Genomic DNA, 26,349 nt, shown 5'->3' on the forward strand with positions numbered 1-26,349 from the left:
TCCAAAATAAATAAATAAATCTTTAACAACAATGGAATATATACATACATATGTATACATACTTTATGTTCCTACCTTGATAAATACTCCTTTATAATGGCCTGCAAGGCCAGGCCCAGATTTAGCACCTCAGGACTCCCCAAGGCCCTTTGCTGGACTATGGTGGAGGATAACGATCCTGGATCCTGATCCTCTCCTAATTCCCCTCTTCCCCTGGATCTGCCTAGCTCTGAGAAGGATCTATGTGTACACATGAGGACACCCCAGGCCTCACCTCCAGGGCCTGCCACCACCTTTTGCAAACAGCCCTTGGGTGTCTGTCCAGGAAACATGGCCCTGAGAGAGTGGCTGGGAATGGTTTTGATGAGGAATCTCAGTACCCAGAGCACTTTGCAATGAGACACCAAGGGTCCAGGTGACCACGTCCTAAGGTGTGTATACTCTCCCCTTCAAGGGAAGAAATACAACCAGAAGGGCTAAGCTGGGGGAGTCCAGTCCCCATGTCACTCTTGCCTAGTTAAGGGTAATGCTATCCCTAACCCTAGCCCATTGCCAGCATCCATCAGAAGATCAGTGAATAAACAAATGAAGGAATAAATAAATCATTTTTACAAGCATACACAAAGTTTCACTTTGCTGGGTAACAATGAGTAATACAAAGCCCAGCTGCACCATTTAAGGACAATAAGAATTGAGCTCTGAGTTTGGGGAAAAAAGTGTATTTTAACATTATCACCAACATTACCTGTTAAGTTTGTTAGAGAGTTAAATATTTTAGTGAGTGAGTGAGTTCATTTTTGCATTAAGAGGATACAGAATAACATAAAGAGCTTAAACTCTAAAATCAGGCTTAATCCTTATGAGCCTTAGTTTTGCTACCTATTTGGTGAGAATAGTAATAATATGCACTGAAAATATAAGTAAAACATCCAGCACGGACCCTGGCAAGTCATTCTTTACTTATTCTTCTGTACCTTGGAGGACAATTTTATGAGTTTCAGGGCATAGGACTAGCTGAGTAGACACTCCAGTATTTGTTGAACTTCAATAAGCATAAAATACAAGCAGTGGGAGGCCTACTGTTGAGCAACATGGAAATGTCAGATATAAAATCATATAGGATGACAAAAATAATTAAATATATATCTGATTTGAAAGGATAAAGTAATTCCCTACTGCCAGGAAACTGTAACAAGAGGGAACTTAAAACCAGAGCACTGCAGCGAGCTGATACTGCGGGAAGTTTTTAAACTTGGATATGGACTCTGGGCCTGGAAGATGAGGTTTAAAAAATCCATATGGAAACAGATGCGGCAAGATCCCTACACAATTGGAAGCTGGAGCTCAGAGACTTGCATGAAGATACCATCTCAAAGGCTTGTCCATGTCGTAAGAAACAAATTAAAGGAATCCAGGGACCCCACCTATCAAGCCGGAGAAGCAGATAATCTTTCTGCCCTGTGGTGGAAGGAAAAGTGCCTGGGAAATCCCGTTAAAACTTATGTCACACGTAGATGCAGTGTCTGAAATCACACGGTACTAAAATCTCCCATAAACTCTGGTCCAAGAACTTTGAAACACCCGAGGCTCCCATAAAACGTCTTCAAAATATGCTCTTAGGGAATAGCCCCAAGCCACAGGTGAGCGTGTGCCTCCCGCAGGAAGGAGGGGAACAAGTAAACAAGCAGAGCCCAGAAAACCAAGAGCTCTGAGAAAACAAGCCACGGTGCCACGAGTCGGTGAAGAAACAAAAGGCGTTCTGGCACACCGAACTCTGAGGTGAAAGACAACACAGTTATTATGTTTAAGATAATTAAACCAACAAAAGAAGGAATACAAAGAATGGGAGGTTATTTCAGAAAGCATGTAGACAACCTTGTTTAAAAAAAGACAAAAAAAAAAGCAGAGGGTTTACTAAATGCTAGACACTGTGGTAAGCATTTTATCTGTATTACCTCATCCAATCTGCTCAATCTTGACAAGTCTTTTGAGATACAGACTATTTTTACTTCATTCTTAGAGATGAGGAAACTTGGATACATAGATATTAAATAGAGCTCAAGATCTTCCAGCTCTTGAGCACGGAGGTAAAAAAAATTAAACCCAGGCTATCTTGTTCCAGAGAATGTTCTCTTTATCACTCAAAGCAACTATGGAATTTCAGGAAATTAAAAGAATCATCATTAAAATTAAAACTCAGTGGTTAAGGGTGCTTGGGAGGCTCGGTCAGTTAAATGTCCCACTCTTGATTTCAGCTCAGGTCATGATCTCAGGGTGGTGAGGTCGAGCCCCACGTCGGGCTCCAAGCTCAGTGGGGCATCCACTTGAGATTCTCTTTCTCCCTCTCCCTCTGCCACTTCCTCCCACTCGAATGTGATCTCTCTAAATAAATATATAAAATCTTTAAAAAAAAAATTCCAAAACTCAGTGGCTAAGAGAAGATTGGATACATTTGAAGAAAACAATAAAAAAAAATAGAAAATACACATGAGGAAATTATACACACCACCTCATGGAGAGAAGATATAGAAAAACTATGAATGCAGGTGGAGGATATGACAGACATAAAAATTAAAATGCAAGGGTCCAATCTATCACTAATAGGAATCTCAGAAGTAAGGCAATGGAGCCTTAGACTTACAAAGGATACTTAATCTTCAGTAAAGTTAAAAAAAGAAAAACAAACCAAAAACCTAAACATGGATATGTCATAATGAAACCACATTACACCAAAGACAAAGTTTACCTTAAGAGTAACAAGAGAGAGAAAAAAAATTACAGATTACCTTAGAAAGGGTAAAAATCAGACTGATAACAGCAGACTTTTTATCAGGAAAAGCACAGGGCAGAGAGCCCCCAAATAACCAAATCAGTGTGATAATTTAAAAACACAGCAAAATTTTCAACCTAGAATTTGACACTCAAACAAGCTACACATGAGAAAAGCCTGAACAAAGTCTCCATCACCCAGGCAAATAATGAATTTGTAAAACTGTCAAGCTCATTCTAAAATTCATATGGAATTGCACACGACATAGACAAAAGTGCAAAAGAAGAACAAAACAGGAGAATTCATGCTTCCCGATTTCAAAACTTACCACAAAGCAACAGTAATCAAGAAAGTATCGTACTGGCCAATGCAAACGTATAGATAAGTCGAACAGAATTCAGAGCACAGAAATAAATGCATACACCTGCGTTCAACTGACCTTTAATAACACCACCTAGACTGCTGCATGGAACAAGAACAGTCTTTTCAACAAATCATGCTGGGAAAACTGGATAGCCACGTGCTAAAAATGCAGTTAACCCCCACTTCACACCATACGCAAACATTAACTCAAAATAGATCATAGCCTTCAACATAAGAGCTAAAACTATAAAACTCTTAGAAGAAAATACAGGGGTAAATTTCCATAACCCTGATTTGGGCAAAATTCTTTTTAGATAGGACACTAGAAGGATGAACAACAAAAGAAAAAAATAGCTACGCTGGACTTTATCAAATTTAAAACGTTGTGTACAACCGGAAAGTGAAAAAGAAAACCCACAGGATGGGAGAAAATATTTATACATCGTCTTTCTGGTCATAGACTTATATCAGGAACATATAAAGAACATTTACAACCCAATAATAAAAAAGACAACCCAATTAATAAATGGGCACAGGACTGTAATACACATTCCTCCACAAGGAAGAATAAATAAAGCAGCTGTACAGCTGGCCAGCAAGCAGCTTATGAAAAGATGCTAACCGTCTTTCTTCATCAAGGACATGCAAGTCAAAACCACAACGACATGCCACTTCACAATGACCGGGGTGGCTAGAATGAAAGAGATAATGACAAATGTTGCGGAATACATGGAAATTAGAGCATGTGTATGCTGCTAATGGGAATGTAAACTGGTTCAACTTCTTTAGAAAACATCTGACAGTTTCTTAAAAAGGTAAAACACACAGTTAACATATAACCTAGAAATCCCACTTTGGGTTATATATCCAAGAGAAATAAAAACATGCCCCCCCCCATTTTTACATGAATGTTCATAGCAGCATTATTTGTAAAATCCAAAAGGTGGAAACAACTTAAATGTCCATCAAACAATGAATGGAGAAATAAAATTTTAAAGTCATACAATTATTTAGCCACAAAGAGGAATAAAGTACCGATATGTGCTCTAAGAAGCCAGTCACAAAAGACTACCTATGATCTATATATAATATAGAATCATAATATATGATTCTGCTCATACTAAGGTCTAGAACAGAGAAATCTATGGACACAGAATGCAAATTTAACGGTTGCTTAGGGCTGGGGGCAGCAGGGGTGATGGTGGTAGTGGTGGTTGGATATTCCAAAATCGACTGTGGTGATGGCTGCCAAGATCTGTGGACCAGCTAAGAAAAGCAATCAAAATGTATATTGTTAAGGGGATGAACTGTAGTTTAGACTACAGACTATTACTAAAGGCTATATTTCAAAAAGAAAAGAAGGAAGGAAAGAAGAAAGGAATTGAACCCAGAATGAAAAATAGAATGCAGGAAACAATGGTCAAAATAATTCATGAATTTTCTGATATCTATTAGTAATAGCTAATTATTAAAAAAAAAGGATGATAAGAATCAAAATATTCTGTGGTCCTAATATTGTTTATGGAAAGAATGGAGATATCAACTAAATTTAAAATTTAAATTAGGGCAGCCCTAGTGGCCCAGCAGTTCAGTGCTGCCTTCAGCCTGAGGTGTGAACCTGGAGACCTGGGATCGAGTCCCACATCGGGCTCCCTGCATGGAGCCTGCTTCTCCCTCTGCCTGTGTCTCTGCCTTTCTCTCTCTCTCTCTCTCTCTCTCTCTCATGAATAAATAAAATCTTTTAAAAAATAAATAAAATTTAAATTAAAGAGTCACATTACCATTTAATATAATTAAAAATAGTATTTGATATAGTATAATACTAAATATTTACATTTGTATATACTGACTTTATGCCCTAGAATGTGGTTAGTTTTTTAAAATGTGTCAGATATATGCTTGAAAAGAATATGTATCCTCTACATTTGGGCTAAAATATTTTAAATATGTTCATTAGAAAAAGATTTGATATAACAGACACACATCCATCAATATGCTATTTACACAAAATGTACATGGAATAGAGATCTTAAGTTTAAAGAAAAAATATGAGAAGAGCCAAAAATTTGAAAGGATAATTGGCACAGCAACCAAAATATAATATACATAACTACAATAGGGTGGCTCAGTGGTGGAGCATCTGCCTTTGGCTCAGGTCGTGACCCTGGAGACCCGGGATCGAGTCCCACGTTGGGCTCCCTGCAGGGAGCCTGCTTCTCCCTCTGCCTCTGTGTGTCTCCCATGAATAAATAAATAAAATCTTTTTTAAAAAGATAAATCAATAAAATAGCTAAAAACTAACATTTAAAATTTTTATTTTAATTCCAGGATAGGTAACATACAGTGTTATATTAGTTTCAGGTGTATAATATGATGATTCAACAATTCTATTTATTTATTCATGAGAGATAGAGAGAGAGGCAGAGACACAGGCAGAGGGAGAAGCAGGTTCCATGCAGGGAGCCCGACGTGGGACTCGATCCCAGGTCTCCAGGGTCACGCTCTGGGCCAAAGGCAGGCACTACACCGCTGAGCCACCCAGGGATCCCAACAATTCTATTTTTTACTCAGTGCTCATCATGGTAAGTGTGCTCTTAACCCCACTCACCTATTTCACCCATCCCTTACGCACTAATCCTCTGGCAACCACCAGTTTCTTCTCTATGGTTAAGAGTCTGGTTTTTTGTTTTATTCTGTTTTGGGTTTTTTGGGGGGGTTGTCTTTTTTTTCTTTCTTTGTTTGATTTCTAAAATTCCTCATGTGAGTGAAATCACGTGGTACTTATCTTTCTCTGACTGACTTATTTCCTGTACTCCTATTTTTCTCAATCCATGCTGTTGCAAATGGCAAGATTCCACTCTTTTTCATGGCTGAATAATACTCTATGGCAGATGTACATCTCACATCTTCTTTATCCATTCATCAATCAGTGGACACTTGGGCTGCTTCCATATCTTGGCTTATGTGGCTATAAACGTATGAGTGCATGAATCCCTTTGAATTAGTATTTTTGTGTTCTTTGGGGAGATATCCTAATGAATGATATCTATATCGTAGATATAGCACGATTGCTGGATCCTAGGGTAGTTCTATTTTTAACTTCTTGAGGAACCTCCACACTGTTGTCCAGAGTGGTTGCACCAGTCTGCATTCCCGCCAACCGTGCACGAGGGTTCCCCTTTCTCCGCATCCTCCCCAACATCTGTTGTTTCTTCTGTAGTTGATTTTAGCCATTCTGACAGGTTATGAGGTGATACCTCATGGTAGTTTTATCTGCATTTTCCTGATGACCACTGATGTTGAGAGCATCTTTCCATGTGTCAATTGGCCATCTGTATGTTTTCTTTAGAGAAATATCTGTTCGTGTCTTCTGCCCATTTTTAACTGAATTATTTGTTTTTAGTGTTTTTTTTAATGTTCTTTACATATTTTGGATACTAATGCTTTATCAGATTGTCATTTGCAAATAGCTTCTCCCATTGAGTAGACTGTCTTTTAGTTTTATTGATTGTATCCTTTTCTGTGTGGAGGCTTTTATTTTGATTTAGTCCCAATAGGTTATTTTTGTTTTTATTTCCCTTATTTCAGGAGACCCGTCTAGAAAAATGTTGCTATAGCCAATGCCAGAGAAATCACTCCCCGTGTTCTCTGCTAGGATTTTTATGGGTTCAGGGTTCATTTATGTCTTTAATTCATTTTGAGTTTATTTTTGTGTACAGTGTAAGAAAGTGCTCCAGTTTCGTTCTTCTGCATGTAGCTGTCCAATATTCCCAATACCATTTGTTGAAGAGACTGCCTTTTTCCCATTGTATATTCTTGCCTCCTTTGTTAAAGACTAATTGGCCATATAATCATGGGTTTATTTCTAGGCACTCTATTCTAGTCTATTGATCTATGTATCTATTTTTGTGTTTTTATTACTACAGTTTTGTAGGATATTTTGAAATCTGGAACAGTGATACCTTTAGTTTTATTGCTTTTTTTCAAGATTTCTCTGGCTATTCAAGATTTCTCTGGCAAAGAGTCTTTGGTGACTCCATTGAAATCTTAGGATTATGTGTTCTAGTTCTGTGAAAAATGCTGTTGATATTTTGATAGGGATTACATTACATCTGTAGATTGCTTTGGACACTATGGGCATTTTAACAATGCTTCTTCCAATCCATGAGTATGGAATATCTATTTCTTTGTTTCATCTTCAACTTCTTTTATCAGTATTTTATAGTTTTCAGAGTCCAGGTCTTTCAATGCTTTGGTTAGGTTTATTCTTAGGTATCTTATTTTTGGTGCAGTTGTAAATGGGATTGTTTTCTTAATTTCTCTTTCTGCAACTTCATTGTTACTGCCTAGAATGTGATGAATTTCTGTATATTGATTTTGTATTCTGTGACCTTACTGAATTCATTTATTAGTTCTAGTTTGTGTGTGTGTATCTGTGTGTGTGGGGGGGGGGGCGTATGTGTGAGTGGAGTCTTTAGGGTTTATTATATATACTAGTCTGTCATCTGCAAATAGTGAAAGTTTTACATCTTCTTTACCAATTTGGATGTCTTTTGTATATTTTTGCTGCCTGATTGCTTGTTGCTGAATCTTTCAGTATTATATTGAATAGAAGTGGTGAGAGTTGACATCCCTGTTTTGTATCTTAGGGGAAAAGCTCTCAGTTTTTCACCATTGAATACAATTTTAACTATGTGTTTTTCATTATATGGCCTTTATTATGTTTTGTATGTCCCCCATAAACCTATTTTGTTGAAGTATTTTTTTATCATGAATGGTTGTACTTTCTCAAATGCTTTTTCTGCATCTATAGAAATGATCATATGGTTTTTATCCTTTCTCTTGCTGATGTAATATATCATGTTGATTGATTTGCAAATATTGAACTATCCTTGCATCCCAGGAATAAATCCCACTTGATCATGATGAATGATTTTTTTAATGTATTGTTAGAATCATTTTGCTAATATGTTGTTGAGTATTTTTGCATCTAGGTTCATCAGGGATACTGGCCTATAGTTCTTTTTTTTTTTTTTGTAGTGTCTTTATCTGGCTTTGATATCAGAATAATACTGGCTTCATAGAATAGAATTTGGAATCCTTGCTTCCTTTTCTATTTTTTGGAATAGTTTGAGAAGAATATGTATTAATTATTTAAATATTGGTCAAGTTAACCTATGAAGTCATCTGGTCTTGGACTTTTGTTGAGAATTTTTTGATTACTGATACAATTTCATTGCTGATAATAAATCTGTTCAAATTTTTTATTCTTTTTTAAAACACAACATTTTATTTATTTATGAGAGATACACAGAGAGAGAGGCAGAGACACAGGCAGCGGGAGAAGCAGGCTCCCTGCGGGGAGCCCGACGTGGGGCTCGATCCTGGGTCTCCAGGATCATGCCCTGAGTCGAAGGCAGGTGCTAAACCACTGAGCCACCCGGGCTTCCCTTTTATTTATTCTTGATTTAGTTTTGGGAGATTATGTTGCTAGGAACTTATCCATTTCTTCTAGGTTGTCCAATTTGTTGGCATATAATTATCCATAATATTCTCTTATAATCCTTTGTATTTCTGTGGTGTCAGTTGTTATTTCTCCTCTTTCATTTCTTTCTTTTTTAAACATTTATTTATTTACTTATTTGAGAAAGTGAGCAAGAAGAGAGAGGCAGAGGGAGAAGCAGGATCCCCACTGAGCAGGGAGCCTGATGTGGGGCTCAGTCCCAGGACCCTGATCCCGACCTGAACTAAAGGCAAAGGATTAACTGAAAGCATTTTTCATGCAAATGGAGGTGAGAAGAAAGCCTGGGTAGCAATACTAATATTGGATGAAATAGACGTTAAAACAAGGATTGTAACAAGAGACAAAGAAGGACACTACATAATTATAAGGGGAAAAAATCCAATAACAAGATATAACAATGGTAAATATTTATGCACCCGACATGAGAGCACCCAAGTACATAAAGCAGCTAATAACAAACATAAAGGAAGTAATCAATAGTAATACAATAATAGTAGGAGATCTTATCACCCGTCTTACATCAATGGATAGATCATCCAAACAGAAAATCACAAGGAAACTGTGGCTTTGAATGACACATTGGACCAGATGGATATATGCAGAACAAATATATGCAGAACAATACATCCTAAAATACCAGAATACAAGTGCACATGGTACATTCTCTAGAATAGATCACAAATTAGGCCGCAAAACAAGTCTCAGCAAATTCAAAAAGACTGAAGTCATACCGCATATTTTTCCTACCACAATACTATGAAACTAGAAATCAGCCACAAGAAAAAATATGTAAAGAACACAAAAATACATGGATATTAAATAACAGGCTATTAAACAATTGATGGCTCAACCAGGAAATCAAAGAGGAAATAAAAAAAATACATGGATATAAATGAAAATGGAAACTTAAAAGTAGTAGTGAAAAGGAATAAAGGGAAAAGGAGAGAAAATGAGTGGGAAATATCAGTGAGGGTGAGAGAACATGAGAGACTCCTAACTCTGGGAAACGAACAAGGGGTGGTGGCAAGGGAGGTGGGTGGAGGGATGGGGTGACTGGGTGACGGGCATTAAGGGGGACACTTGACAGGATGAGCACTGGGTGTTATACTATATGTTGGCAAATTGAACTCCAATAAAAAAATATACAAAAAAAAGAAGAAAGAAAAAAACTTAAAAGTCTAAAATCTTTAGGAAGTAGCAAAGCTGTTTCAAGAGAAAAGTTTATAGCAATACAGGCCTACCTCAAGAATTAAGAAAAATCTCAAACAACCTAAACTTACAGTTAAAGTAAGTAGAAAGAGAACAACAAACAAAACCCTAAACCAGTAGAAGGAAGGAAATAATAAAGATTTAGACAGAAATAAATGAAATAGAAACTAAAAAAAAAAAAAAAAAATCATTGCAACTAGAAGCAGGTTCTTTGAAGAGATCAACAAAATTGATAAACCCTTGGCCAGACTCACAGCTAATATTTTTGAGTGTTGGCTATCTGTCAGATATCATTCTAAGCCCAGTCACTAACTCACTAACTCAAGGCAATATTATGAGGTACATTCTACCAGAATTACAGGGTGTAACTGAAAAAATCCAAAATTGTAGCATACGTTTTTTAGTACATATCTCCCAGAAACCATGACGTCAACTAGACTAAATATAATGAGCAAGTTTGACCAAATAAACATATCTAAAACCATGCACTGCAAAATTTAAAGACTGCATATTATCTTCAAGCATGTCTCATATGCTTAAAAATACCACTTTCTAAGACTTAAACTTAATCTGAAAAAATTATCATAGAATCATTATCATAGAGTATATTTAGCATTAAAAAGTGAAATAAAATTCTTGGTAGATCATTAAAAGTTGGTATGTAATATTAACCACAGACTAATGACCCATGGATCAAAAAGACTATTAAAAAAAGATTATAAAAATTATAAAATATATAGACCCAACAGAAATAGTAGTATATTACAACTATTACAACAGAAATAGTACATATAAAACTGAATACTATATAAAAGGAAATGTGTAGCCTTGATTGTATACATTAGTAAAGAAAAAAGAAAATTAATAATCTAAATGTTCAATTCAAAATATTAGGAAATAAAAAAATTTTTTAAATGAATCGAAGAATGTTTTCTATTTATGTTATTTATATTATGAATATATTTATTATGAATTTACTTGTATATTATATATCCTATCGGATATATTACATAATTTATTTAAAGACTTAATGCCTATGATGTAAAACATATATGAAATAAGTAAATATTATTAAATATTAAATGATTAGTATTGACTCAAAGAGAACCAAAAAAAAAAAAACATGATTAGACTTATGAGCAATAAAATGTTCAATCAAAAGGCTTTTTTCTTTTTTCCCCAAAAAAGTAAAGCACCAGATGGTTTGACTGGTGGACTTCAGGAACTCTTCAAACATCAATAACTTCCATGTAATACAAGTTCTTGCAGCTGATGAGAAAGGACACACACATTGCATGTAGGTAGTTGTCATAACCAGCCTTTAAGACCAGCCAATGTTTCTCAACCCCTGGTGTTCAGGCCCCTCTCATGTTCAATCATGTTTGGTCTATGACCAATCAAAAGCTGTGGGAATATCCCTCTATGACTTCTCAGGTAGGTCATAAAACACACTGCAGTTTCTGCTTTGAATTTTCTTCTGGTGGAAGCCAAAAGCTATACCAGGAGAACGCTCAAGCAATTCTGAGAGATACCCATAGAGAGAAGTACTGAAGTTTCCTGGCAACAGCCAGCACCAATTTGCCACCCATGAGAGTAGACTCTGCAATTGCATCCAAGTCTTCTTAAGACTGCAGCCCCAGCCAACATCTTCACTGCAACTTTGTAAGAGGCTGTGAAGGAGGTTAATGGACAGCAGTGGTCAACTAATTCATTAGTATATACTTGATACCCACGCTCATAAAGAACAATACAGAAAAAGAAAATATGCAGGCTAATTTTACAAACAAAAGTGAAAGAATCCTGAGTATCAGCACATCGGATCCAGCAATCTATGTGTATGAACATGTGTGCGTGTATGTATAAATAAAATCAGACATAAATAAAATAGAGTTTATTTTAGGAGTGTAAGAATGAACAGTAGAAAATATCTGAATATCATGAAATATATTAAAACAACTATGGCAGAAAAAAACAATTTCAAGAGATATAGAAAAGAACTTAATAAATATAAATATCAATTACTGATTAAAGAGAGAGAAATTCTTTAGCAATCTAAGTACACAAAGGTTCATCCTTAAGCAATTCTCCACTTCAAATAAAAGCATCTCTGAAAAGAATCTACCATAAGTATAGTCCTTGGTGGTAAAAGATTAAAAGCATTTCTTCAAAGTAAGGCACAAGAAAACTATATTTATTGCCATCACTTCTTATGCAACATTTTACTTAAACGTAAAGGCCTATACAATATAAGCACCCAAAGAAATGGATGTTTAACAATATTTTAAATGAAATTGTTATTTTTTATAGATATATGATTAATGACATGAAATATCTCAGAGAATATTTAAGACCATTAACTTTATGTGTTAGCTTGGCTAGGCTGTGATACCCAGATATTTCATCAAGTCACATTCTAGATGCTTCTGGGAAGCTAATTTTTTGAAGCAACTAACATTTAAATCCACAGTTTTGAATATAGCAGATTTCCCTCCATAACAAGGGTGTGCTTCATCTAATCATTGACGATCTTAAGAACAAGACGGATCTCCCCTGGAGAAGGGGCACTGCTGACAGCACAGCCTTTGGACTCAAAATGGAACTGTTCCTTGTGTCTCCAGTTTCCCGGACCACCCTGAAGATTCTGGACCTCCTGTGAGGCAATTCTATAAAAGCAATCTCTTCTCTTTCTCTCTGGATGTGTGTGTACATATTGTCAGTTCTGTTTCTCTAAAGAACCCTAATATAACACACACACTATTAGACTTAATACAATTTAAAAGATTAAAGAATGCAAAATCAAGTGCACAAAATGATAGTGTTCCTATACACAGCAAAAATGTATTAGAAATATAATTTCATTTAGATAATATGTGACACATATAAAATCTCCTTTTAAAATGCTCATAAAAACTAAATGGTGTTTAAGAATAATTCTACAAAAGATAAGGAAAACACTTTTGCTAAAAAATACTTAATTTTTTTAAAGATTTTACTTATTTATTTGAAAGAGAGAGAGAGAGCAAGCATGAGCAGAGGGAGTGGGAGAGGGAGACGGAGAAAGAGGAGAGAGAGAATCCTAAGCATATTGAAGACTGAGTGCAGAGCCCTACACAGGGCTCTATCCCAGGACCCTGAGATCATGACCTGAGCCAAAATCAGAGGTCAGATACTTAACTAATGACCCAGGTGCCCCTAAAAAAATATTTTTGAATGATTATAAAAAAGAAAAGCTACACTATATTCATCCATTGGAAGATTTAATATCTCTAAGATATTATTTCTCCCAAAATGAATTTATAATATCATGGATTCTGGTTCACTAGAGAATTTAGTAAGCAGATTCTGAACTTCATATAGAAAATCAATGGACCAAAACAGTTCGAGGAAAATTTAAAGAGGAAAAAAGGGAGACTTCTGATGCCAGAACCTAGAATGACCTTACCTCTACAACTATAAGAATAGCAAGATATGGCTGTAGTAATAGAAAAAAAAAAAAAACAAAAACAGCGTGATCAACCTACACCTCTATAAAAAATTGATGCAGACAGATGTGGCATTAAAAATTCGTGCAAGAAGAATAGAGTTCAGTAAATAGTAATGGGGAAATTTATTTTCTATGTTACATAAATAAATTAGATGCTTCTCAGCTTTAACCATTGTGTGATGCATTAAAGGGTTCCAGTGGGTCCACAGGACAATGTAGAGGAATATTCAGGGAAGAACAGGTCAAAAGACCAGCCATAAACTGGGAGAATATATTAATATGTAGATTATACATATTTACGAAATCTTCAGAATCTTAATACACATGGAAACAACCCAACAGCGAAAAAAAATTGGGGTAAAGGATATGAAAAAGGCAACAAGCAGAATGAGCTTGATGAAGACTAAATATTCAAGAAGATGTTCAGTCTCACAAGGAGCAAGAGAATGTAAATTAAATAAAGAGGAGTCCATATCTGCCAAATGCAAAACCAAACAATCTAAGCCAAGCACATGTACTATATTTGCCAGTCAACTGGACTTAATAAAGAACATATATCACTGTTACGCTTCCCACCATTTATGTTACAATGAGTTTCTCCTCCTACGTGCACCCTTATGTTTATAGCAGCATTACTGACAATAGCCAAGCCTTGGAAGCAGCCCAAGTGTCCATCAGTTGATGAATGGACAAAGAAGATGTCACACACACACACAGGAATATTATTCAGTCATAAAATAGAACGAAACCCTACCATTTACAGTGACATGGATGGAGCTACAGAGTACAAAGCTAAGTGAAATAAGTCAGACAAAGACAAATACCATAAGAGTTCATTTATATGTGGAATTCAAGAACAAAACAAAGGGAAAAAATAAGAAAGAGAGAGAAAGCAAGAAACAGATTCTTAACTACAGGGAACAAACTGATGGTGAACAAACCAGAGTGGAGGGGGGTTGGGGGGGTTGAATAAGTGATGGGGATTAAGGCATCTACTTGTCCTGGTGAGCACCAGGTAGTGTAGGGAAGTGTTGAATCACTATAGTGTACACCTGAAACTAATACCACATTATATGTAGGAGCGCCTGTGGGGCTAAGTGGTTGAGCGTGTGCCTTCAGCTCAGGGCATGATCCCCGCATGGAGCCTGCTTCTCCCTCTGCCTGTGTCTCTGCCTCTCTCTCTGTGTCTCTAATGAGTAAATAAAATATTTTGAAAAATATGTTAATGAACTGGAATTAAAATAAAAAGTTTAAGTTCCCTCCACTAAGGAACCCTAGGTAAAAACAAAAACAAAAAACCCATAACATATATATTCATACCTAGCAACCAGGGACTTGATGGACCCAGGGCAGAAAAGCCAGTAACCCTGGCACTGAGGGACACAAAAACATTAACAAAGAGAGAGAGGATGAGAGGAGTCCATATTTTTCCAATTAGGAATAAAGGAAGGAAAGGTTAAAGGAAAGGGAAAAGGGAAATGGGGAAGGGAAAGGGGCGGGGAAGGGGGAGTAAAGGCAAGGCAAGGCAAAAGGAAAGGATAAACGAAAGGAAAAATGAAAGGAAAAACAAAAGGGAAAAGGAGAGGAAAAGATAGGAAAGGATGGAGGGAAGAGAGGAGGGAAAGGAAAAAAGAAGGAAAGGAGGGAGGAAGAAAATGCCTGACAGTACCAGTTGTCACAAAAAGTATGCAGAAGAGGAAATCTTACACACACCTGCTGAAAGAGCTTATTGGTTAAAAGAAAAAACCACTTTGGAGAGGAATTTGACATTAACTAGTGGAAAATTCTCAAACAGTCTAACACGTCCACTTTTTGAATATGCCCCAGAGACTCCATCACACATAGGCAGCAGTATCCTGCATATTCATAAGTATAAGATCTGTATAAAGATGGAAATTGCTGTATTCTTTTTAAGAGCAAAACATGGGAAGCATCCAAAAACGTCCATCAATAGAGGAATAAGTTTTGCAGATTTTATACACTATAGTAACCTCTGGAAAGGGCTAGGGGAACAGAATGGGAGGTGGGAGGATGGAAAGGGCTTCACTGATGCCTATTCATTTTATTTTATATCCCAATGTATATGATAAAAATATATAATTTACATTATGTGATATATATTTACATATATATGTGGTAGAAAATGCAAAAAAAATGTTAACATTTCAAATATCAAATACCTAGCTAATGAGTATGTGGGTTTTAACTGCCATTTGTTTCATACATTTGAAATATCCTCTTCTTTCAAAGAGCCCGGAACTTTTAAAATTTAGTAATGATTAAACTTTGCATATTTAAATTAGATAAATCTTCAAATGAATGGAAATTCTGTTTTTTTGGTTGTTGCTGTCATTTACTGGATCCATTTTACTGTGATATAATTAGTCCACTTAAAATGTACAATTGATTGTTTTTAGTATATTCACAGAGTTGTACAGCCATCACAGAAAGTTCCAGAGTATTCCCATCTTCCCCAAAAGAAACCCCACACCACTGAGCAGTCAATTCCCATTTAATCCATCCCCCTCCACTCCCTGTCCTAGTAAACCATTTATCAACTTTCTAGATATTTGATGTAAATGGAGTCATATAAGATGTGATTTGGGGGGAGGGAGGGGTGTGCGTGTGTGCGTGACTGGCTTCTTACACTCAGCGTACTGGTGTCAAGCCTCATCCATGCTGAAGCATATGTCAGCCCTTCATTTCTTTTTACGGAGAAATACTATTAAGTTGGATCAATATAAAAAATACTATTTATCCCCTCACTATCTGATGACCAGTTAGGTTGTTTCCACTTTCTTGGCTATTATGAATGATGTTGTTATCAACGTTAGTGTATAAATTTTTGTGTGGATATGTCTTCATTTCTCTTGAATATGTACCTAGAAGTACAATCAGTAGGCGATTCAGTGTGGCCTTTTCAGGAATAGCCAGATTGTTTTCCCATGAAGCTGAACCACTTTACATTACCTCGGGTATCTGTGGGGGTTACAATTTCTCCCCATCTTCACCAACACTCATTGCTACCTGTCTTCTCGGTTGCGGTCATCCTGGGGAGTATGAAAGGATATCTCAATGTGGTTTTGACTTGTATTTCCCTGATGGTTAACTCCGGGATCTTTTGTGTGTTTATCCGTATATCTTCTTTGGAGAAATACCTATTCACGTTGTTTGCCCAATTCTTAGATTTTAAGATTACTTGTCTGATGATGTTAAGATTCCTTGTCTGATGATTATTGAGGGGAAAGAGTTCTCTGTCTATTCTAGATAAATGTTCATTGACAGTCTATGACTTGCAAACATATTGTCCCGTTCTGTCTTTTCTTTGTATTTTCTTGGTGATATCCTTTGAAACACAAAAGTTTATTAATTTGACAAAATAGTTTTTCTTTTGTCAGTTGTGCTTTGGTATGATATATAGGAAGATTTCACTTACCTATGATATTGTGATATATTTTTTTTTTCTTGGTACATGGCTCCTCCCAGCAAACAGCTTCTAATGTCCTTATAATGTCCAAAGTGATGGGTGTAAATTGTAACTTAGTTTTTGTTGCCTGCTCCTGAAATAGCTTCAGAGGGATATAGGGTTTTTTGTTTTGTTTTGTGTTGTTTAATTCAAAACAACTCCCTTTCAACCACATGTAAATTTATATTAAGGAGGTCATCTTTGGATACCCCCTAAATAACCACAGGGTGAAGGCTGGTCATCAGGAGAACCAGCTCTGTGATTAGAGGGTTGAAACTTTCATCCTCTCAATCCACACTCTCAAGGAAGGGAGTGAGGCTGTTGGTTGAATTAATCCCCAATGGCCAATGATTTAATCAATCATTATACATAAGGAAGTCTTCATAAAAATCCCCAAAAGTATGGGGTTTAGAGGGCTTCTGGGTTGGTGAACTGGAACACCATCCATGTGCTGGTAGAGTGGTGCAATCCCGAAACTCCATGGTTCAGAAGCTCTGATGCTTGGGACCCTTCCTGACCTTACCCTTTACAGCTCTTCATCTGGCTATTCCTTTGTGTCCTTTAATAACCCAGTAATCTGGTAAGGAAACTGTTTTCTTATATTCTGTGAGTGGTTCTAGCAAATGACTGACCCTGCAGAGGGATTCATGGGAACCTCTGATTTGTAGCCAAATTGGACAGTGGTTGTGGTTAACACGAGGACTGATTGCAATTCCTGCTGCAGAGGACAGAAATCTCATAGGACTGAGGGAGCCTCCAGCCTGTGGGGTCTATACTCACTCCAGGAAGTTCATGTCAGAATTGAGTTAAACTGTAGGACACCCAGCTGGTGTTGGAGAATTGGTGTCTGTGGGGAAAAACATCTGGCATCTGAAATGTTCTAGGAAATGCTGGGTGTGAGTAGAGCGGTCAATAGAGGGAGAAACTAAGTTTTCCTTTACCCAAAGTCATGAAGATTTCCTCCTGCATCTTCTCTGAGGTTTCTAGTTTTTGCTAGTCCATACAACCTATGATCCCTTTGAGTTAACTTTTATGTATGGTGCGAGAAAACGTTCCAATTTCATTATTCGCATATGCATATGCAGTGATCTCTGCCCCATTTGTTGTAAAGATTATTTTTCCCTCATGAATTGTCTTGGCAACCTTGTCAAAAACCAATTGACTGCAAATGTGAAGATGTATTTCTGGACTCTCGATTCTATTCCATTGATCGTTGTCTATCCTCAAGCTGGTATTACATTTTCTCAAGTACTGCAGCTTTGTAGTAAGTTCTGAAAATGGAAAGTGATTCCTCCAACTTTGTTACTTTTAAAGATTGTTTTGGCTATTCTGGGCACTCGTATTTCCCTATAAAGTTTGTCATCGGTTATCCAATTCAGAAAAGAATCCACTGAGGTTTTCATAAGAATTGTGTTGAATCTGCTGATCAATTTGGAAAGCCTGGTCTTAACAATATTATGTTTTCTAGTCCATGGGCTTTGGGAACACTGGGCATCTCTCTAGGTCTTTCTTAATTTCTTTCAACAATATTTTATAGTTATCAGAGTATAAGTTTTACAATTATTTTGATAATGATTTTCTTAAGTATTTAATTCTTTTTAATGTTATTATGTATGGAATTGTTTTCTTAACTTCATTTTTGAATTGTTCATTGATAGTGTACAGAAACAGGATTTTTTGGATAGTGATTTATCCTGCAATCTTCCTTAACTCTTTCAGTAGTTGTAATAGAATGGTTGTGGATTCCTTGGGCTTTTTTATATACAACATCATGTTATATGTAAAAAAGATGTTGTTTTGCTTATTCCTTTTTAATCTGAATGACTTTGGTTTTCTTGAATAATTTACCTAACTGGAACTCATAGGAGAATGTTGACTAGAAGTGGTAAGAATGGACGTCCTTGCCTTGTTTATAATTTAGAGGAAAAGTTTTCTGCCTTTTGCCACTTAGTATGATGTGAACTGTGAGTTTTTCATAGATGACCTTTATCACAGTAAGAAATTCCCTCTATTCTCATTTCTTGCTTGATTTTACCAAAAAACTGGTGTTGGATTTTGTCAAATGTTTTTCTGTATCAACAGGATGATTATGTGTTTTTTTTTCCCCATTATTAATATGATGGCTTTACATTCTTGGTCATGGTGTATCTTTTTTTTATGTAACACTGCATTTGGCTTGCTTATATTTTGGTGAGTGAACCTATAGTCAAAGAGACACTGTTCTACATATTTTTTCATGGTTTCTGTCTATTTTGGTATCATAGTGATAATAACATCGTAGAATGAATTTTAAAGTATTTTTATATTCCATTTTTGGGAAAAGTTTGTGAAGAACTGATGTCATTTCTTATTTGTTTGGTAAAATTCGTCAGTGAAGCCATCTGGACCTGGGCTTTTTCTCTGTGGGTAGTTTTTGATTACTAATTCCACTTATTTACTTGTTATGGGTTTAGTCAGATTTTCAATTTCTTCTTGAGTTAATTTTAGCAGTGTGCATCTTCCTTAGAGTTTGTCTATTTAATGTGAGTTCTCACATTGTAGATATAGTTGTTCTTCATATGCCCTTATCATCCTTTTTTATTTCTGTAAGGTGAGTGGTGATGTGCCCTCTTTTCATTTCTGATTTTAGTAATGCAAGTCTTCTCTCTCTTTCTCTTAAGTAATCTAGTTAAAGGTTTGTCAATTTTATGATATATATGATACTGATCTATGGAGGGCACAGGGTAGCTACACTTGTGGTGAACATAGTATAATGTATAAACTTGCCGAATCACTAAGTTGTACTCTTGAAATTAATGTAACATTGTGTGAGTTATACTCCAATTTAAAAAGAAAAAAAGATTTGTCAATTTCGTTGGCCTTGTGAAAGAACCAACTAGTAGTTCTTCTTTAGAATGATTTTTGACACAAACTTTCATTTGATCGTTTTTATACCACAAAGTTTCAAAGATTCATGCTTGTAGAGAGTATGGGGTCTTCCAGAGTGAAAATAGCAGTTCTCTTTCACTGTCATTAGATACCAGGATAAGATATCATCAGCTCCTAGTATAATCAAACGTGAGGAACACAAATTAAGTTGTTTTGTTCCATAATCCTAAGAAACTTTCCAATTCAAATAAATAAATTGCATTGAATATGAGCAGTTAGGAAAATTCTGAGATTATAATTTGAAACTATTTTTAGAGACAAATAAGAACTTTCTCTTGTATTTTTTCTTTTTCTTGTGTTAAAAATAGATGCTATCATCTCTTATATTTAAGTCTTAGCCTACCTTCTGAGTTCTAAACTCATTATTCAAGGAATATTTATTGTGAGCTATTATGTGCCACACATGATTCTATATGCTTGTTATACAGAACAGATGATGTTCCTACCCTCAGATAATTACATTTTGTACTGAATCAAATTTCCAACTTTGGAAACTCCCCATCAATGTTTCTAAGGCATTTCAAAACTAACATCCCTATCCCCCAAATCTAACATTTCCAAATGCCACTCTCTTGATTTCTCTCTCTGCAAATATGTCACCTCCCCATCACCATCCATGCCACCTTCAACCGAGTCTTTACTGTCTCAGTAAATAGCACCAATCACCAAATTCAAGCCAAATCCTAGAAGCCATTCTTGATTATGGTCTTTTCCTCATGAACAGCAGAAAATCTTTTGCTTCTGACTCAAATCTGTATCTGGAATCGGTACACTCTGTCCACCCTCACTGAGTTCTTTTTCCCTCCTTTCCAATCTATTCTTTACCTAAAATCCAGAGTGATCTTTAGTTAATGTAAACAAGATCATGTCACCCCTTCCTCCTCTTAAAGCCTTTCCATGGTGTCCTATTATATGTAAAATTAAACCTAAAGTCCTTGATATGGTCTTGGGTGCCCAGTCCTTTTTTAACTTTCTGGCTTCATCATGAGCCACTCCCCTACTTACTCAGTATGAACTATGAGTGATTTCCTGGTTTCAGTGAACATTTGCTCAAGGAATGAATGAAGAATTGATCCTTAAGGATTTCTTACTAAAACCTTTTTGTGATCCAATTATTTCTTAATTAACTCCCTATTAGGGAGATTTTCTGAATTGTATATCCTGAACATAACAAAAACCAACAGCAGAAAATAAATATGAACTTAAAATATACTCCCAAATTAGATTTTTCTCAATATCAGATGTGGTTTCAGTTAAGGGTCTACTTTCCTACCCCAAGTACTAGCACAGAGCAGTGAATCAAAGGCACTTCAGAGATTAAACCTTCTCCTGGTTCCAGAAACATATTAGAGTGAAGATGCTCAATTCCATTTAGAAATAAAGTCTTATTTCCATAGGTAGATGGGGAAATGGAGAAAGACCACTTAGTGGTCTTTGAAACAATATATTATCCCCCCCTCCACCCCCACCCCTGCCTTCTTTTACTAGTTGTATGCTTTTTCTTCCTAGGACTTAGATTTGACTTAGAATTAAAGAGGGAAAATAAGAACCATTGCTTCTTTCTTCAAATGATCAGAACTGCTTGATAGAAGGTCTTTAACAAGCTCCCACTGTAACAAGCTGCTGTTGTTTTCATGTTTGGGAATGGCTTAATCCTATACATGATAGCATCCTCAAACAGCAAGTGCATTAAGCTGTGACAGCTTTCCACTGACCTAAGCAATTGCATTAGGAAGATGCCATTAGCAGCTCCTTCTCTTCATCTGTTCTCCCCTCCTCCCCCCTACCAGTAAAAGCTATGCTCAATACTATTAAATTACCCTTAGAAATGCGCTCCTCAAAAAAAAAAAAAAATCAATGCACATGTGTTTTAACACTTGTCACAGATAGCTCAAACGACCAATCTAACATATATTATTCCACCTAAAGGTTTACATTTTAAACTAGGTTCTTTGGGTGGAACATTTATGAGCTCACATCCAAACTAAGATAAAGAAAAGCAATGGGTGGGAGTGTGGAAGAGAATAAGAATGAATCTCACTATTATTCCAAGCACTTTTTCTGTATTTATGTAGTACTTAATAGTGAATACAGAACAATCTGGTGAGTAAAAGTGGTGGTACATGGTAGTGGGGAGCCAAAGCCCTAAGCCAAAACTTGCTATGATTCTACTTATTATACTTATCCTTTACTAATGAATTTAAATGTGCTTCTTATTCTGATCATTTTCCCCTTGTTTAATCATGACCCACTTTCTATGAAAAGGCAGCGTGGTACAGTTCCTAAGGTGTAGGGGTGAAAACCACTGCATGACTCAGTAACTTTGTAGCTGTATGAATTTAGGCAGGTTACCTAATCTCTCTGTGCTTCAATTTCCTAATATACAAATAGGGACAACATCAGTACCTCACTTAGTTGTTGTAAGGATTAAATTAGTTTAATAAGCGAGCAATTAGTTTAAACGCATTCAAAACAATGTCTGGCATATTATAAGCCATGTTAACCATTATTTTTCACTATGTTTATTAAGAAGAAAAATTACCATTCCTGATAAGGATATTTGATAACTGTTATGTAATTAATTTCCACTTCCAGCCATAGTGGAGTAAGTGCATTAGACCAACCCTATGGTAATAAACAGCTATAAAATATACGACACAGCTGTTTTCAGATAATGAGCAACAGGAAGCACAAGACAGCAAAGGCTGTGAGGTGAGTGCCCAGGTTTCAATCTCAATCACACTGCAGACAGTGTCACAGCAGAGTACTGTGTTCCCTGCTGAGCTCAAGGGGCAGAGATCATAGTCAGGAAGCTGAAGATGCTGGGGTCTGCAGGGTAGGAAACTGCAGAGGAGAAACTTATACAAAACAGCAGCATCAGAAGTGACTTGGGGAGATCCCTACAAATCTGTGGCTGAGGGGGTCACTAACTGGGCAAGATAGAGGTTTTTCAGGTGACAGCTGCTGTGGAATTAAGAACAGAGCATAGGTACCACAAGCACTGCTGGGGGAGGCAGGGAAGCAATACCCAGAGATTCTGGAGTTTGGACCCCACCAGAAGGGTGAGATCTACTCTTTAACACACTGGGTTCCAGCTGAAACATCGAAGGAGTGGCCCCGAGGAGTAAGAACCACAAACAGAGCAAGACCTTCTGTAGACCCTCCCAGCAAAGCCTAAAATGAAGCCCTAACAAGATCCAAAGTGGATAGAGTTTGGAGGCTGAGATTTGGCAAGTTAGGTCCATGCTATCAGGCCAGTGATTGAGCTGCCTGCTGAAATGAGAGTCCGTGGTATTCAGAGTAAGGTAACAGAATCTAGAGACTCTACAATGTATTATCCATACTTCCACTATTCAATCAAAAGTAAATATTTATAAAAAGAAAGTGAAAAATATGACCTAGACTTAAGAATACAAGTAACAAATAGAAACTGAGCCCAACATACCCAGATGTTGGGTTTAGTGGATATTCTTAACACAGCTATTATAAATACATTTAAAAAATTAAAGATATCCTCACAAAATTATAGGAAAACGTGGTCTAAATAAGTAAGGAGATAGAGAATAGAGAATCTCAACATAAAAATGAAAACTATTGGGCAGCCCGGGTTGGCTCAGTGGTTTAGCGCCGCCTTCAGCCCAGGGATCGAGTCCCACATCAGGCTCCCTGCATGGAGCCTGCTTCTCCCTCTACCTCTCTCTCTCTCTCTCTCTCTCTCGTCTCTCATGAATTAATAAATAAAATCTTTAAAAAAAGAAATGAAAACTATTGAAAAAAAGAACCCAATGTAAATTCTAGAACTGAAAAGTATACCACCAAAATGAAAAATTCACAAGACAGACTCAATAGCAGATTCATGAAAAAAATCAGTGAATTTGAAATCAGATAAACAGAAGTTACCCATTTGAAGAACAGAAAGAGAAAAAATTTAATAAAAGCAAAGAGAGCCTCTGGGACACCATAAAATACTATCAAATTGGCTAATTTATGTGTAGCTCGTGACCCTCAAAAGAGAATGATAGTGGACAGATGACTGTTTGAAAATATAATGGCAGAGAACTTCTCAAATTTTATTTTAAAAACCTCCACCAATCTATAGATCTATAGATCCAATAAGTTCAGCAAACATCAAACATGATAAATGTAAAAAGTAGCCACACGTAGGCACACCATAGTCTCCTGCTGAAAATAAATGAAAAAGAACACCTTACATACAGGGAAAAAGAATAACAAGACTCTGACTTGACATCAGAGCAACAAACTGTGGAAGACAATGGGGTAGCTTCTCTAAATTGCTAAAGGATAGGAAAAAGCTAACTCAGAATTTCATGATCAGTGAAAATTTTACGCAATAGTGAAATAAAGAACTTTTCTAAAAGTGAAAGCTTAGAAAATGTGTTGCCAGTGGTTTTGCATTACAAGAAATGTTAAAAGATATGTTTCTATTCAAAAGAAAATGATACCAGATGGAAACTCAAACCTACAGATAGGAATGAAGGGCACCAACAACAATAAGTAAGTAAATATAAATGACTACATTTGCTTGCTTCTCATATTTTACTTAAACACTGTTTCAAGCAAAATAACAGTATAAGGTGGAGTTCAAAACATATGCAGAAATAAAAGATCTGACAGTAATCACACAGAAACTAGGGGATAGGTAAATGAGGTAGACGATGAGAGGTGAGACTCAAGGAGTATCAGGTATGAAGTGTATAAGATTAAGGATGCGGGATCCCTGGGTGGCGCAGCGGTTTAGCGCCTGCCTTTGGCCCAGGGCGCGATCCTGGAGACCCGGGATCGAATCCCACATCGGGCTCCCGGTGCATGGAGCCTGCTTCTCCCTCTGCCTGTGTCTCTGCCTCTCTCTCTCTCTCTCTCTGTGACTATCATAAATAAATAAAAATTTAAAAAAAAAAAAGATTAAGGATGCATCTTGTTAGTTATAGGAAAGTCATTAAAAATAATCATAGTAAAAAGAGTTAAGGCTACGACATTAATAGAAGAAATAAACTGGAACTCTAAAAATACTAAATTAACATGAAAGAAGGCAAGGGAAAAGTAGAAAAAAAAGATACAAACTTCTTAAAAATAGCAATACGGTAGACTTAAGTTGAACCAATAATTATAGAAGATATAAATGGATTTAAATAAAATACAGAAATTATCAGAATAGAAAATTGAAACCTAATGATAAGCTATCTACAAAAGATGCACTTTAAATTAAAAGATTTAGACAGATTGTACATAAAAGGATGAAGAAGATACCCCAAGGAAACAGTGAGTGTAAGTAATTATTTTTTTTAAAGATTTTATTTATTTATTCATGAGACACACAGAGAGAGAGGCACAGACACAGGCAGAGGGAGAGGGAGAAGCAGGCTCCATGCAGGGAGCCCAATGCAGGACTCAATCCCGGATCTCCAGGATCAGGCCCTGGGCCAAAGGCAGCGCCAAACCCCTGGGCTGCCCAATATCAGACAAATTAACATCAGGAAAATATACATTATGTGTGTGTGTGTGTGTGTGTGTGTGTGTGTGTGTACAGAAAAGATAATGAGAAGATACAATGAGAAATATTACATGATTAAAAAAATGTATCTGGAGGGCAAACAAATCATAAATATCTATTTATCCAATAATAGAGTACCAAAATCAATGAAGCAAAAACAAACATGAAATCGAAAGGAAAAACAGACAAATCCACAACAAAAGCTGGATTTTTAAATTTCACTCACTCAGTAGTTGTTAAAAAAGGAGACACAAAATGCGAGGAAATAGAAGTTATTAAGCAACTTGATCTGACATTTATAAACGCTACACCCAACAGTGACAGAAAGAATACAAAACTTGTTTTTAAGCGTATATGCAGTATTCACCAAGATAGACTGCATTCTTGGCTATAAAATAAGTCTGAACATTTCAAAGCCTGAATTGGTAATTACATTTTTTAAAAATTCCATATAACCCACAGGTCAAAGGAGGAATCATAGGGAAATCACAATATATTTTCAACTCAATATTAATTAATTATAATGTATCAAAACTTGAGAGATGCAGCTAAAGCAATACTCACAAGGAAATTTATAGCTTTTACATTCCTATACTAGAAAGTAAAACTTAAAATCAATAATCTATGCTCCTCACCCTTAAGAAGATAGAGGAAAAAAAATCTTAAACCTAAGGATATTAACCCAAAATGTGAGTATTCAAAGAGATTAATAAAATTCACTAAAAAATCCCTAGCAAGAATGATTATGGAGAAAAGAGAGAAGAGCAAGTTATCAATATCAGGAATGAAATTAGAGATAATCACTAGAGATCCCACAGATATTGAAAGGATAATAGAGAAACAGCATTAACAACTTTATGGTTATGAATTTGACAACTTAGATCAAAGCAGCAGATTCCTTGAGCAAACACATTTTATTAAAAAAAAATCCAAAAGCCCCTTATCAACTAAAAAGATAGAGTTCGTAAATTTTTAAAAATCAACTTCCCACAAAGAAAACTCCAGGCTTAGTATTACCGGTAAATTCTATCATTCGTTGAAGGAAGAATTAATACCGGTATCACACGCAAACGCTTTCAGGAAAGGGGGGAAA

At 36.2% G+C, this 26,349-nt stretch overlaps 1 protein-coding gene across 7 annotated transcripts in view; it reads right to left on the minus strand.

Moving 5' to 3' along the window:
• The window catches only part of OPCML (opioid binding protein/cell adhesion molecule like), a 1,082,947-nt gene that overhangs the window by 402,187 nt on the left and 654,411 nt on the right, over positions 1–26,349 (minus strand). The window lies entirely within an intron of this gene.

The sequence above is a fragment of the Canis lupus genome, chromosome 3, assembly GCF_048164855.1.
Source record: "Canis lupus baileyi chromosome 3, mCanLup2.hap1, whole genome shotgun sequence".
In the NCBI taxonomy this organism is placed as follows: Eukaryota; Metazoa; Chordata; class Mammalia; order Carnivora; family Canidae; genus Canis; species Canis lupus.